The sequence below is a fragment of the Gekko japonicus genome, unplaced genomic scaffold (genome assembly GCF_001447785.1).
Source record: "Gekko japonicus isolate JY-2015 unplaced genomic scaffold, Gekko_japonicus_V1.1 scaffold2154, whole genome shotgun sequence".
NCBI lineage: Eukaryota > Metazoa > Chordata > Lepidosauria > Squamata > Gekkonidae > Gekko > Gekko japonicus.
The window spans coordinates 151,909-168,295 of record NW_015169241.1 but is presented as its reverse complement, the minus strand read 5'-3'; positions in this window follow the sequence as shown (position 1 = coordinate 168,295).

Sequence of the window (16,387 nt, the reverse complement as noted above, 5' to 3'; positions counted from 1 at the left end):
CAGCTGTGGATGTGTCTGATGGTGAAAGGAAAGTCCAATGCTGCAAAGAACAATATTGCATAGGAACCTGGAATGTAAGATCTATGAATCAAGGTAAGCTTGACGTGGTCAAAAATGAGATGGCAAGACTGAACATCGACATATTGGAAATCAGTAAACTAAAGTGGACAGGAATGGGCGAATTTAACTCAGCAGACCATTATATCTACTATTGTGGCCAAGAATCCCATAGAAAAAATGGTGTGGCCTTTATAGTCAACAAGAAAGTGCGAAAGGCAGCAATGGGATACACTCTCAAAAATGACAGAATGATCTCGATCTGAATCCAAGGCAAACCATTCAACATCACAGTAATTCAAGTCTATGCCCCAACCACTGATGCAGAAGAAGCTGAAGTGGACCAATTCTATGAAGACCTACAACACCTCCTAAAACTAACACCAAAGATGTCCTCCTCATCATAGGGGCCTGGAATGCTAAAGTAGGAAGTCAAAAGGTAACCGGAATAACAGACAAGTTTGACCTTGGAGAACAAAATGAAGCAGGGCAAAGGCTAACAGAGTTTTGTCAGGAGAACATGCTGGTCATAGCGAACACCCTCTTCCAACAGCCTAAGAGGCGACTCTACACATGGACATCACCAGACGGGCAACACTGAAATCAGATTGATTATGTAATTTGCAGTCAAAGATGGACAAGCTCTTTCCAGTCAGTAAAAACAAGACCTGGAGCTGACTATGGCTCAGATCATGAGCTACTCATTGCAAAATTCATACTTTCTTGGGAAAACCACTAGACCATTCAGATTTGACCTAGATCACATCCCTGATTAATATACAGTGAAGGTGAAGAATAGGTTTAAGGGACTAGATTTGATAGACAGAGTGCCTGAAGAACTATGGACCACCATCCCAAAGAAAAAGAAATGCAAGAAAGCAAAGCGGCTGTCTGATGAGGCTTTACAAATAGCAGCGGAAAGAAGGAAAGCAAAAGGCAAAAGTGAAAAGGAAAAATTTAACCAACTGAATGCAGATTTCCAGAGAACAGCATGGAGAGATAATGAGGCTTTCCTGAATGAACAATGCAAAGTAAAAGAGGAAAATAATAGAATGGGGAGGACTAGAGATCTCTTCAAGAAAACTGGAGAAATCAAGGGATCATTCCATGCAAAGCTGGCCATGATAAAGGACAAAAACGGTTGGGACCTAACAGAAGCAGAAGAGATTGGGAAAAGATGGCAAGAATACACAGAAGAACTATACAAGAAGGACTTCAATGTCCTTGACAACCACAACAGTGTAATCACTGACCTTGAATCCGAAGTCAAATGGGCCTTAGAGAGCATTACTAACAACAAAGCTACTGGAGGTGATGGTATATCAGCTGAGCTATTCAAAGTCTTAAAATGTGATGCAGTTAAAGTGCTGCACTCAGTTTGCCAGCATATTTGGAAAACACAACAGTGGCCACAGGATTGGAAAAGGTCAGTTTGTCAGGTTCAACAGCTCGGAAGTCCATACACACTCTTCAGGGAAAAGTTATGCTTTATTAGAGCCAAATGTGGACGTAAAGCCGACTGTGACGGACACGGGCCACGCTCCGAGGAGACCACCGAGGCTGAAGGGAAAACCTGCTCTTGGACGCCAACGCCGACCCTGAGGACACCAGGAAGAAAGCAGCCGGAGCCGGAAGGACAACTATCCCGCCACCTGGGTGCCGGTAGGCAGCCCCCACCCCCATTTCATGTGGCCCTAGTTTAGGAATTAACTGTATTTGGAAAAACGCCTGTAAACTGCTCAGAGACCTTCGGGTCTGAGCGGTATATAAATCGAATGCATAAATAAATAAAACATTTAAAAGTCTGTTGCCAAGTGGTACAGGTACATTGTTAGGAATAATGGTTAGGGCTGAGGCATCAATACATATACTCTGATGCTCCAGTTGGCTAAGCAAATGAAATCCAAGCACGCACGCGGGAATTCTCCCGGTGGGATATTACATCATGAACGGTAGAGTAGAAATATTCACACCGGCAGTGGAATGCAAGCCCTTCCTCCTCCTCAAGGTTACACAGATAACACAGTCTGGCAGAGGCAGTTTACACGGTCTCATGAGCGCCTCCCGATAGTTATTCACAGCTGTTAAGCAAAGCAAGCAAGCAATCATGCGCGCATGCGCTACAGTCAGGGATGAATGAAAACAATGAAAGCATGGCAGCTAGCTGACATTCTGCCCCCTCAAAATTAAATCAACCTCCTCCAGGAATGGCCAGGAGACCTCCCGGTTTCCCCGGGAGACGTTCATGGAATTTCCGTTAAAGGTCAGGGGCCCAAATATCCCCTGCTTCCACCCATTCCCAGTGTTGGGGACCCCAATGCACCCAATCCACAAGACAATACAATTGCCCACATTTTAGTTTAGAGTCCAGAATGTCTGAGATCTCATAACTTTTGATGGGACTCCCTATTTGGGAGCAAATCCAGCCTGCGCTAAAGACATTGCACTGGCTGCCTATAGCATACCAGATTTGTCTCAAGGTGCTGGTTCTTACCTTTAAAGCCCTATATGGCCAGGGACCTACATACTTGAGGGACTACCCTTCCCCATATGTACCCCAGAAAGTGCTGCGATCAGGGGTCTAGGATCAGCTGGCCCTCCCAAGGAGGCCAGACTAGCAACAGCAGGGCCAGGGCTTTCTCGGTGGTGGCTCCACTCTGGTGGAATAAGATCACAGAAGAGACCAGGGCCCTGTGGGACCTTTTACAGTTCCACAGGGCCTGTAAAATGGAGCTCTTCCACCAGGCTTTTGGAGCCGCCACCACTACTAACAACTAACAGCCTATGGTCAGAGAGCCCTGTTTCCCTTGGGACTTTAACTATAGCCTGAGCTAACTGTCTCAGACAATCTAAGAAGATCAAGCAGTCGACTGAGAGATGAGAGAATTCAACAACAACCACCACTCTGGAATCATCACTACAAGCACTTTGTTATGTTTTATGGTTTTAGAATTGTTATTTGTATTAATTGATGCTGTTTAATTTTTATTCTAATTGTAAATTTTATGTTGTTTTTATGTAAGCTGCCCTGAGCCGGGCTAGGCTGGAAGGGTGAGGTAGAAATCTAATAAATCAAATCAAATCTATGATCTCACTTCTGGCACAACCTAGAAGTGATACCATTATGTCTGGTAATGCTCTAGCATTCACCGAAAATTCTGTGATTAAACCATACAGTCTGGGGTGAATGCTAGAGCTTGCCACTGATGTGGTGATATCATTTCCAGGTCACACCAGAACTGGCACCATCACATCCCCCTCACAGGCAAGGATCCTGTTGGTTGCTAGCCTCTGCCTGGCACCCTCGTGTTAAAGGATGAGATTGATATTTTGCTTTATGAACTTATATTTGTTGTTACACTCACACAATGGATTGTGCATACACACACACACTTAGGCTCAGAAAGCTGTACATGTCACCTGTTGTGATACTACACATAGAAGGTGTCTGCATAAGCCTTACATGTTAATGTAGGTGTCAGCTACACTGCCAGGCTGATGAAGAAAGCACACATCTCCATTTTGTCAGCAAAAGAACAACCCCATTGTTGAACTGTCTGATGTCACGTATGCTGCATCTCTGCTTTATTTTATATTGGCATTTCCTGCTAGATGGACCCTTTTATGACCAGGGAATGGCCGAGCTTCATCTGCACTTCAAGGAAGTTCCTTGACACCAAGTTTCACACTTGCCCAGATGCCCTACTTTGAGTTAGGTCTTAAGTTACGATATTGTTCAACCCTCTAGGTTGCCACCCCTCACTACACGCAACCAATAGGGACGGACTAACAGGTAGGTAGGTCCACAGGTTGGCAGAGTTGCCACTCACCCAAAGATCCACCTATAAAAGGTAAGGACCAGTCGCCTGGCCCTTGCTAGCCACAATCCCCGCAACACCCCCTGTCTGCTTTAACTCCCCTTTTGTCCATCTTTCTATCCCCAACCCTTGCCTCCACTGCTCACACGTTCTGGCTGGTTCTAGCTGTGTGTTAAACTTCCCTAGAATTCTATTTCTCCCCATCCATTCTTCATTGGAACGGACAAGCTTCAGGACAGATAAGTATCACCCCTCATCACCCTACCTGCTAATGCAAATGTGCTTAATTTTTACTACTGTATTTCTAAGGAACTTGATTGAATGTGTGAGAGCATCAGTATTGCTTGTATGTGATTTATTTTCTTAAGTAAAAGACAGTTATTTTGAACAACAACAGCCTCAGCTCCTTTTACTGGTAACCCTTGGTGGGAACTGGACCTTGGTATAGTTGGGAAGCACCCAGATTAAAATTTGCCAATTGCTGTAGATAAAGCAATTCGGCTAACACTGGAGTTTCCTGTCTCTTAGGCATAGCATTTTATGGAGGTCAGTGGACTACAGTGAGAGGGGGGGCAGGAAAGTACCATTCTGCTGAAGTAAAATTTAGTCTAGCTCCAACCCCCTGGGTGAGTCATCAGCAGAAGACTCCGGTGGTCACTTATTTTCATGGCTTTCCCCTCCCTCCACACCAGTCCGTTCAGGAAATTTTATCCCACAGTCAATAATGAGACTTGGGAGGCTGAGGTGGGGGCAGGGGTTGAATCATTCCCACTCATTTCTTTTGTCCACAGAACTCTCCTTACACAACACATAGGAAGAAGTTTCTCCCCAGAGCAACCTCCCCATAGGTATTTTTATCTGCATATTTCCTTTAAATCTCTTTGCTACTGTTCTTATTTTGTTGCTTTACTGTTACCTTCATTTTGTTGTGAAGTACTCCAATTATATTTCTACAACCAGATACCCACATGTCACAGCTTATCTTGCCCTTTCTCCAAGGATCTCAGGGTGGCATAAATGTTTTTCCCTTCCTCCATTTTACTATCACAGCAACCCTGTGAGGAAGGCTGGGTTGAGAGAGACTGACTTATTGTCCCCTAGAGAACTCTGTGAACCTGGTCTTAATTAAACATTTCTGAGTAGAAATATTTCATACCGACAATTAAATAGAAGCTTTGAGAATGCCAAGACATTTTTCTATGAGAAAAGTAAGAACAAGTAATCTCAGATTTACTAGCCAATTTTACTTATATAAAAGGTTCCTTTCTGACAATACAGTTTAAGAAGAAGCCTGGTTCAAAGGAGGGTACAATTCTACGTATCTGAGGAAATGAACTGTGGTTCACAAAAACTCACACTGAAATCAATATTATTAGTCTTTAAGGTGACACTGGACTTACATTCTATTTTACAGTTCCATATCATTCTACATTCTATTTTCCTAATACCCCTCTAAATGTATCTCAAGTTCTTTGGATATTAGGCAGGGTACGAAAGTATCCAATCCTGACTTTTCCAAGCCCTACTTATTCCTGGTGTATATTAGGCCTGGTTCACATATGAAGGACTGAAGTGGGAAAGACTCAGAGTGGCAGAACTGAATGCACTTAAGGCTTGTTGTTGTTGTTGTATCAGTCTGTATCAGTCACACAGTCGAGTCCGCAGGTGGTATAATGGTGTTCTTTACTTTCTCTACTGGTGACTGGTGAGGGGGCCTCACTGATGATGTCCTTATTTCACCACTAACTAACTGACATCACTTCTGGGGTGACTGGGGCTGCAGTCACACACACTTAATAATCCACTTTCAATCAATTTTCAGTGCACTTTCCAATGGGATTTTTATTGGGTGAATTGGCAAAATCCAGTTGGAAAGTGCATTGAAAGTGCATTGAAAGTGGATTATTTAGTGTGTGTGACCACATCCTGGAAGTGACATCAGTGCTTTGCCAGTAGTGCCCTAGCATTCTTCAGCCAAAACTCAATGGTAATGCACTTATGTCACGTCAGGTAGTGCTGGAACTGACATCAGCATGTAATCACACTGGCACTAACCCCTCCCCCTTCACATCAAATTTTCTCCCAATGTCTAGCTGAGTGGCAATGGGAACAACCTATCGGGAGTGGGAGATCGCCATTCCCAGCAAGGAAACGGTAACCCTAAATTTTAGTGGGTTTTTAACTTAAGGAAGCATTCCAAAATGTATCCTCTACTTGCAGCTAGTCACTTCAGCATTCTGCCATCACAATCGTGCCCCAGTCTTCTGCATGGGTAAACTGGATCTTATCTCCCTTATATATAAAAGCAGAATGGTGGTGGCACTGTAGAAAATGAAAACCAATTAGTCCTAAACAGCAGTCATAATTTGCAGCAAACCTGTTTCTTACCAGATCATAAAATAATTCTTATACACAAATAACATACAAGTTTAGTAAGTATGGGATTTCTGAGCTCTAACTTCAAGAACAGTTACTTGGTCATACTTTAAGCAACTTCTCCTGAAGAAACACCATTAGCTATAACAGCACTACTGCAACATCTCTTAATGCCACCTGTTAGTTTCATGTATGCTAGAATGAACAGCTGTCCTGAGCATTAAGGATTCTAAACTTTCAAAATCTGATAAGCAATAAAGGCAAACTTTTTCTTTAATTTTATTATGTAACAGAGGCTGTGAATTTTTATTGTAGTTTAACCATGGATTTTAAAATGCCTGCCTTTTAACCTGTAAAAAGGTTCTCTAAGTGACAAAAATACTAGAAGGAATTTCACTTCACTGCATTTAAACTACCCTGGGACAATTCATGTCTTGTAATATCATGTCAGAAATATCTATTTTGTCACAGAGTTCTTTGAACTGCCATAACAATAAACAGCTAGAACACAAGTTCCTTTGGACCAAAGTAACTAAAAATAGCCACTTGCTGGAAAATCCCAATTATTCAGTGGGCAGTACTTCCAAATGTTTATGGCTAGGTGTAAGGAAGAGACCAGCTCAGCTGTAAAACTGTAACCCTGAAGAACCAAGTGAAGGGTAGAGGGGGAGGCCTGACCTTGTAAGTTGTTACAGGAATGGCTGCTCTTCTTCTCACTAGGAGTCGTATGGCCAAACTACCTCAAACAACAGCTGGATGGGATAAACAGCTTGGCAGCTCATTATGAAGGGCAGCAGGATAAAGGAGTGGGCAGAAATAGCTGGGGAGGCGTCATTTTAGGGAGGATGCTGTCCTTGTCCTCCCTTTGGACTAACATTTTAACTGTGAATGCCAGCTGATTTTAATTTGTGGCCTTATGACACACTTCCGGTGATATCAGGGGGTGTGGCATATGCTAATGAGTTATGCTAATGAGTTCCCCTAGCTCTTTTTCTACGAAATGACCCCTGGTTACAGGAATGGCTGCTCTTCATCTGACCAGGAGTCGTATGGCCAAACTACCTTAATCAATAGCTGGACAGGATAAACAGCTCGGCAGCTCATTATGACGGGCAGCAGGATAAAGGAGGGGAGAGAAATAGCTGGAGAAAGGCACGCGTCATTTTAGGGAAGATGCTGTCCTTGTCCTCCCTTTGGACTAACACATTTTAATTGTGAGTGCCAGCTGATTTTAATTGTTTGTTGTATTCTGACCAGCCATAGACTTTTGTCAGCCATTCTTTTTGTTTTTGTTATCCATTCTTGGAGTGATACTGTTTCTATTTTGTCTGGATAATAAACCTTGCCTTGATTACTGAACTCGTGTGGAACCTGACTCTGCACCTGGAGGAGGACCCTAAGCCTCAACCCAACATGGTGGCAGCTGTGGAGTGAGTCAGGGTGCTGAACTACGGCAGGCACAGTTCTGCACTTGAAGTTCAAACAGGCAATAGGTGAAAATCAGCTGGCAGTAACAGTTAAAATGTGTTAGTCCACAGGGAGGACAAGGACAGCATCCTCCATAAAATGATGTGCGCCTCTTTCAGCTATTTCTCCCCCCTTCTTTATCCTGCTCGGCAGGAAAAACCCTTTCAAAGGTACTGCTCTGTATAGGTATTGGACAGTGGCCTAATTCCAGAGGAGTGTAAACACAATGATGCCTCCTTAAGAGGAAGGGTGCCACAGTTGGATATAGACATGCAAACTTGGCATATGGAACTGCAGAAAAAAGATAATGAATGTTTGGCGGGACTTTCACCTTTGCAATTGCAGCCCCAACACTTAGTACAGCCAGAAGACTTTGTAACAAACCCCTTGGGAGATTCCCAGAGAACTATGGAATTACAGAATGATAAGGGAATAGGCATGGCTGTACAGCCAGATGTGGCCATGCTGGCTTCGGCTGTAGGTCAACCAGTGGACGCAGTGCAGCAGTTATGTACCCTGATGACTCAGCTCTTGGGACAGATGAATATGATGCAGGAGCATTTAATAGAAAATCAAGGAGATAGATGGACAAAGTTAAAGTTTCCTGAGCTAAGGCCTGGAGACAATGTGGCAACTCCCCCCCCCCCCCTTATTTGAAGCTACAGCTCAGGACTACCATTTGCCAGATACCAAATTTATGGGAGCTCTGCAGAGGTGCTTGCATGGGGAGGTTGCACAGCTCACCCCCCAGCAAGCAAGGAACTATCAATATTTTAAGCAGTTAGCTCTTCGGCAGTTTGGACTTTCAACCGAGCAACGTTGGCAATGTTTTCGTCAGGCAGGACCTACGCCAAAGGAATCTTATTGTTCCTTCATTAGTAGGGCATGGAGAATGTGTCTTCATTGGACTGAGTCAGCTCAAGTGCATACATTTTGTGATTTATTAGAACTAATCATTCGGGAGCATGTTTATCAAGTTATTCCACCAGAACATGCAGCATTAGCACACACTCAGAGGTCCACTACTACCCAGGAGTTGGCAATGGTGCTGGACAAAATAGCTGCAGTGGATTATTCTGCCTTGGAATTGCAAGGAATTGGAAAGGCACTAGGAAGAAAATTTACATTTTCCTCCAAGCAATACAGTCAAGAACAACAGAATGCATTTAGGACGGTTCCCCGGCGGCAAATTTAGACTGCAGCTAAGATCCCAGTCAAGGAGGGAAACGGGTTGGGAAATTTAATTTCACCATGGATGATCTGTCATTAATGTATACATCCAGGACACAACAAAGCTAAGTTGATAGCTAAGGGTGACAGACATCAATCCAAAGGCCAAGTGGTTTCAAGTTGGTCTCAAGCCCAGTTGAACACCAGGGTTGGACAGCAGACAGAAGATGGGAAAGTGGAGATTCAAGACCAATTAGTAACTGGTGATACAGCAGAAAGAGTACAAGTGGATAGGGGGAATAAGCTGATTCTCTTTCAAGGTGCTACGCTGAAGTGGAATAAAGAGAAAAATGATGTTCAGGGTACAAACTGGGTATCTTAAAGGGATTAAGGGATTGTAGTTGAGGACCCAAAAGGGGAACCAGAAATCCATAATGATGTGGAGTTGTTTTGAATTTGTATTCTTTTTCTTTCACGCGCAGAAACTGAGATAGACTTTCACTTTCTTGGGGGGGGGGGGGGGGAAGGAAGAGACCAGCTCAGCTATAAAACTGTAACCCTGAAGAACCAAGTGAAGGGTAGAGGGGGAGGCCTGACCTTGTAAGTTGTTACAGGAATGGCTGCTCTTCTTCTCACTAGGAGTCGTATGGCCAAACTACCTCAAACAACAGCTGGATGGGATAAACAGCTTGGCAGCTCATTATGAAGGGCAGCAGGATAAAGGAGTGGGCAGAAATAGCTGGGGAGGCGTCATTTTAGGGAGGATGCTGTCCTTGTCCTCCCTTTGGACTAACATTTTAACTGTGAATGCCAGCTGATTTTAATTGTTTGTTGTATTCTGACCAGCCACAGACTTTTGTCAGCCAATTTTATTTTATGCTTTTGTTATCCATTCTTGGAGTGATACTGTTTCTGTTTTGTCTGGATAATAAACCTTGCCTTGATTATTGAACTCAAGTGTGGAACCTGAGTCTGTGCACCTGGAGGAGGACCCTAAGCCTCAACTTTACACTAAGACTGGGCCTGAAAGTTTAAAGCTGTAAACAGAGATCTAAAGCTATCAACATGTATTATATATTTATTTAAAGGGCCAGTTCACTGAAGATTGAAATAAAATAAAATAAAATGCAGTACTTAGTAAAGCATAAATGAAAATAATTACAAAATGATCATTAAGTCTGTGAGCCAATTCACATGAAACATCTGACAGTCAGATTGTCCAAACAGCATCCACACAGGGGATTTAATTTAAAAAAATATATTGATACAAAATATTTATACCCTACCTTATCTTCCCATACTCAAGGTCATTAAGAAAACAACAAAAGCTGCAAGGACACAACTCATCATAAGCATACACCAACATAACATAGCACTAGTGACTGAGGTAAAAATGCAAGAATTCTAAGGGGCCTTGAGCACATGCTACAAACTCAAGGATGGTAAGGAAAAAATCCTAGCTGGCACACACAAATTCCCACTTTCAAATACAAACATACCAAGATAAGTGTACTGTAATGATCTTTAAATGTTGCTGCCTTTTAAAACAGCTTGAAGACTTCAGCTGGTTTGAAATGTGGTGGTCACAATACTGTCAGAGGCTAGGTACTGAAACTGTATTACTGTCAGGTTCTGAAGTACTGAGGTACTGAGACTGTATTACTCCCACGGTTCCAGGCATCCCAGACACTTCACCAGCAACCTGCAAGGTCATTGATAAGCAAGCAGTACAGAAGCAAAAGTAAAGAAGCAGCATCTGGCCCACAGAGGAAGAGAATGACAATTACCCCTGGGCTGAACAATATCTGTACTGGCTGTCCATTTGGGTCCAGGAACATCTGAAAGTACTGGTTCTTATCTAAGACTCCTAAAAGGATGAGGGCAGGGGTCATTCCATAGAAAAAGAGGTGCAGGAGCTCATTAGCATAACTCATTAGCATGTTATTTGCATATGCCACACCCCCTGACATCACCAGAAGTATGTCAGAAGGCAAGAAAGAAAGAAGGAAGGAAGAGAGAGAGAGGAGAGAGAGGGGAGGGAGGGAGGGAGGGAGGAAGGAAGGAAGGAAGGAAGGAAGGAAGGAAGGAAGGAAGGAAGGAAGGAAGGAAAGGTGTCCCGTGACTGCGGGGCACAGGGAGAAGATCGTGCAGGGAACCCAGAAATTTAAATCCCCCACCGAGTCTCTCTGCAAAAGTAGAGAGGCTCAGGGGAGAGGCAGCAATGTCTGTCTCCCTGTCCTTCCTGTGACGGGCTCGCTGGAGAAGGAAGAGGAGGTGGGGAGACATGCCTGGCTTCCCTGATTGATCTTCTCCAAGTGCCCCACAGCTGCGGGACACTTGGAGAAGATCGGGCAGGGAACCCAGGGCATTTAATTCCCCCCGGGGGGCCTGGGCTCGTTTCTGCCGCAGCACTGCTCCGGGAGGAAACAACCCCTGGATGAGGGTATGTAAAGGCCTGCCTCCTACCATATAGTCCTTAGTCCAGTCAACCAGTCAAGATAATCTTCCCAAACCCACGCCTTGTGCCTTGCAAATATGAGGCAGGTAGCAGCAACCAAAGACAGGCCTTTTTTGGCACATGTATCTTGCCTATGGAATGCCCTTCCCCTTGAGGCTCACCTGGCACCTATTTTACTGTACTTTAGGTGCCAGGTCAAAACACTGCTCTTTGCTCAGGCTTTTTATTGAAAGGTTCCATCTTTTTAGTTGTGTTTTTATGTACTGCTCCTACCCAGAGAGCTGTTTTATGGATAGTATTTTGGTCTGTTGAATATTGTTTTTATGTCCCTAGGCGGCTTTGCTCTAGTTGTACAGTTGGTTTTAATGTTGGTCATTTTTTTACATATGTTATATTAAGGATTTTATTGTTTCATTTGTTTTACTTTGAGAGCTGCCTCAAACAAATCTCATGAGAGGCAGCATACACATTTTCTAAATAAATAACACAAGCCTATACTAAGGATGGAAGCCAACCATCTCTTTAGTTAAAACTACAAGCCCATCCCATCTGAGCTACATATTTTCTACTACATTTGGAACTGACAGTAAATTCCTTTAGGTTCCCTGTGGATCTGCCCTTTACTGCCAAGCTCATTTGAAAAATCTTCCAATAAGCAACTCATTAGGGGTCAGCATTTGAGAAAGTGTGGCTCTGCTGAATAAGACGATAAGCCCACAAATCATTAAGCAACCTGTGTTCTGGACAAACTGCTGGCCTTCCAAGGAAAACAGCAACCTGCGATTCCCCACGTTCCCCACGAAATGACCTCTGAGGTGAGCTTACCTAGAGTGAAAGAGGTCACAGTTCACTCCTGTCGTGTCGCTGGCACACTGGAGATTCTGCTAGTTTCAACAAAAGTTATTTTTATTGCTTCCAACTGGGAGGAAATACAGATGGAGAATACCAATACACATACAGAGTGAAAGATTGCAAAACATGAGTAGTAGCCCCTCCTACTCAGGCCTTAGGGGGAAACAAACTTGTTCTTGAGGGCTCACTTAAAAAGATATGCACATACATCAAAGTATGCAGCAGGGCAAACAGTTCCCTGCCTCATATGGTCAATGAATGACTTGGGAGGTGGGAATCCACTAAAGACATAGTGGGGGGGGGTGTATGTGTGTAAAGTGATGTCAAGTTGCAGCCAGTTTATGGCAATCCCATTGTTTTTTCAAGGCAATTGAATAAGCAGAGGTGGTTTGCCAGTGCCTTCCTCTGACGTCTTTCTTGATAGTCTCCCATCCATGTACTGACCCTGCTTAGCTCCTGAAATCTGATGAGATTGGGTTGTGCTATACCATTCCACATTCCCAAATACATAGTTCCACATTCCCAAATACATAGTGTTGTCCATGGCGGCACTGGGACTCTCCCAGTGTGTGTCGGCTCCCACACATCGGGCCGGTCACATGCTTGATTTGATCTTTGCGGCGGGGGTTACGGTGGACCATATTTCTGCTTCGGCAGTTCCATGGTCGGATCACCATGCCCTGAGGGCCCGTCTGAATGTCCCGCGCCAACCCTGTTTAGGTAGCGAGCTGATTTGGGCTCGCCCGCGAAGCCAAATGGATCCTATGGATTTTCGGATGGCTCTGCGGGATCCAAGGCCCCCTGGTGGTTCATTGGATAAGCTGGTGGAGGACTGGAATGGTCTACTCTCCTCAGCCATCGACGAGATTGCTCCCCAGCGCCCTCTCCGCATTCGTGATAAGCGAGTGCCCTGGTATACCCAGGAGCTGCGGTGGCTGAAGCGAGAGCTGAGACGGCTAGAGAGACGGTGGCGTCAGGCTCGCGACGAAGTGTCAAGAAAATCCTATAGGACGTTTATGAAATCCTATGAGATGGCAGTTAAGGCTGCAAAGAAAGAGTTCTATGCGACCTCGATTGCATCTGCTAGCTTACGCCCGGCCCAATTATTTAGAGTAATTCGGTGTTGACAGCTCTGCCCCAGGGCAGGCACAATGCTAGGGAATTGGATTTAGGCTGCGAGGCATTTGCGAGCTATTTTGCAGATAAAGTCTTGGCCCTCCGCTGCGACCTCCCCACTACAATTGAAACAGTTAGGGAACTCGAGGCCCCTTGCACGACTTTGGTACCGGGTTTACTGAGTTTTGACACACTCAGTCTGGAGGAAGCTGACAGGCTGCTCGTATCTGTGTGCCCAACCACATGCGATCTGGATCCGTGCCCCTCCTGGCTTATTAAAGCGGGCCACGAGGGGTTTCGAGGTGCTCTGCAGGAGATTGTCAACAAGTCCCTCTTTGAGCAGGTAGAGATTGTCCCTCATTATCAACAAGTCCCTCATTGAGCAGGTAGAGATTGTCAACAAGTCGCTCATTGAGCAGGTAAAGAAAGAGGTACTTTTCTCCCTTTCTCACAATACAAGAACTCGTGGGCACTCCATGAAATTGCTGAGCTGTCAGGTTAGAACGGATAAAAGGAAGTACTTCTTCACCCAAAGAGTGATTAACACTTGGAATTCACTGCCACAGGAAATGGTGGCGGCTACAAGCATGGACGGCTTCAAAAGGGAATTAGATAAGCATATGGAGCAGAGGTCCATCAGTGGCTATTAGCCACAAGGTATAGATAGGGACTCTGGGGCAAGTGATGCTCTGTCATCTTGGTGCTTGGGGGGGTCAACAGTGGGAGGGCTTCTAATGTCCTGGCCCCAGTGGTGGACCTCCTGATGGCACTGGTATTTCTGGCCACTGTGTGATACAGAGTGTTGGACTGGATGGGCCTTTGGCCTGATCCAACATTGGCATCTCTTATGTTCTTATGTTCTTATGAGGGACAGTTCCCCAGAGCAGTTAAAGATGCAGTGGTCCGCCCTCTCTTGAAAAAGCCATCTCTGGATCCGGCCGAATTGACCAACTATCGGCCGGTTTCCAATTTGCCCTATTTGTGCAAACTGATTGAGAGGGCGGTGGCGACACAGTTACAGGGCTACCTGGATGAGGCTTCTGTCCTTGATCCCTTCCAGTCTGGCTTTCGCCCTGGCCACGGGACGGAGACGGTGCTGGTTGCCTTGACGAACGACCTCCGTAGGCATCTGGATCGAGGCGGTGTGGTGGCACTGGTGCTGTTGGACCTGTCGGCTGCATTCGATATGGTCGACCACCAGTTGCTGGCCCGCCGCCTTGCTGACGCGGGGATTCAGGGGCTTGACTTTCAATGGTTTGTCTCTTTTCTCCAAGGTTGGGACAGAGGGTAGCGATTGGGGACCAGCGATCCCGAAGGCATCCCCTTGAGTGTGGGGTGCCCCAGGGAGCCGTGTTGTCCCCGATGTTGTTTAACATCTACATGCGTCCCCTCGCCCAGATTGCCTGGAGATGTGGGCTTGGGTGTCATCAATATGCTGATGACACCCAGCTCTATCTGATACTGGGCGGCCAGTCGGACCCTGGTCCCGAAGACCTTCATAGGGCATTGCAAGCTGTGGCTGGTTGGCTCAGACTGAGTTGGTTGAAATTAAACCCGGAAAAGACGGAGGTCCTGGGCCTGAGTCGGACCGGTCTGAGGTTGGGGCTCCTGCTCCCAGCCTTTGATGGGGTGCCATTGGAGCCTCGGCGGGAGGCTAGGAGTCTGGGGGTGCTCCTGGACTTTTCGCTGACGATGGAGGCCCAGGTAGCAGCCACTGTGCCAGGTTGTTGTTTGGTCTCTCTAGGCAAGACCATATTTAGCCTGGGCTGCAAGCGCTGCACTGGCAGCCGATAGCATACCGGATTCGCTTCAAAGTTCTGGTTCTTACCTTTAAAGCCCTGAATGGCCAGGGTCCAGCCTACCTGAAGGACCGCCTCTTCCCATATGTTCCCTCAAGAGCACTCCGATCGGGGAACTGCCATCTCCTGGAAGTTCCAGGTCCCCAAGAGATTAGGTTTGCCCCTACTAGGGCCAGGGCATTTTCGGTGGCGGCTTCTACCTGGTGGAATGAGCTCCCAGAGGAGATCCGGGCCCTGTGGGACCTTATGCAGTTCTGCAGGGCCTGCAAGACGGAGCTCTTCAGCCAGGCGTTCGAGTAGGAGCCGCCGCCGCCACTATCCTACCACCGAGGTAGTATGTCATCGGCTGCCCTACGAAAGTGGGGCAGGTATGCCCAGGCAGAAGTCATAGACAGCATAGCGGGACACTACTGAGATAGCTGGCCACCAAAGCTGGATGGTTATTCCCATCTTGTTTGAATGATATAGCACCGTGTTATTGGATGATTTTTGGGGTTAAATATTGTATTTTATTGTATGTTTTATTGTATTTTAGACTCCGGCTTTGCCGCCTGTGAACCGCCCTGAGCCTTTGGGAGGGCGGTATAGAAATCCAATAAATAAATAACTAAATAAATAGTTATTTGGTTGTAAGCACCATCATTCCCAGAGTCAGTTAACTCGGGCTATGAGTGTCTCTCATGGTGTAGGGATAAGTAGGGTTGCCAGCCCCACTCTGGCAAATAGTGGAAGAGTTTGGGGGTAATGCCTGGGAAAGATCAAACTTCAGGAAGTGATTTCACTTCCTCCATGCTGCTCGAGGAATTGCCCATTCTCTATTGTCTAGAGCGGAAGGATGTGATATCACTTCTGGGTGATGCTCCAGTAATTCCCACAATAAGAACATAAGAACATAAAAGACGCCAATGTTGGATCAGGCCAAAGGCCCATCTAGTCCAACACACTGTCACACAGTGGCCAAAAATACCAGGTGAGTTGCCCTTTTCTGCACTTTTTCCAAAGCTATAATATCTTTTTTAAGGTGTGGTGCCCAGAACTGCACACAGTATTCCAAATGAGGTCTCACCATTGATTTATATAGGGGCATTATTATATTGGCTGATCTGTTTTCAATACCCTTCCTAATAATCCCCAGCATAGCATTGGCTTTCTTTATTGCAGTCACACACTGTCTCGACATTTTCAGTGAGTTATCTACTACAACTCCAAGATCTCACTCTTGATCAGTCTCTGCCAGTTCAGACCCCATCAATGTGTATTTATATTTAGGATTT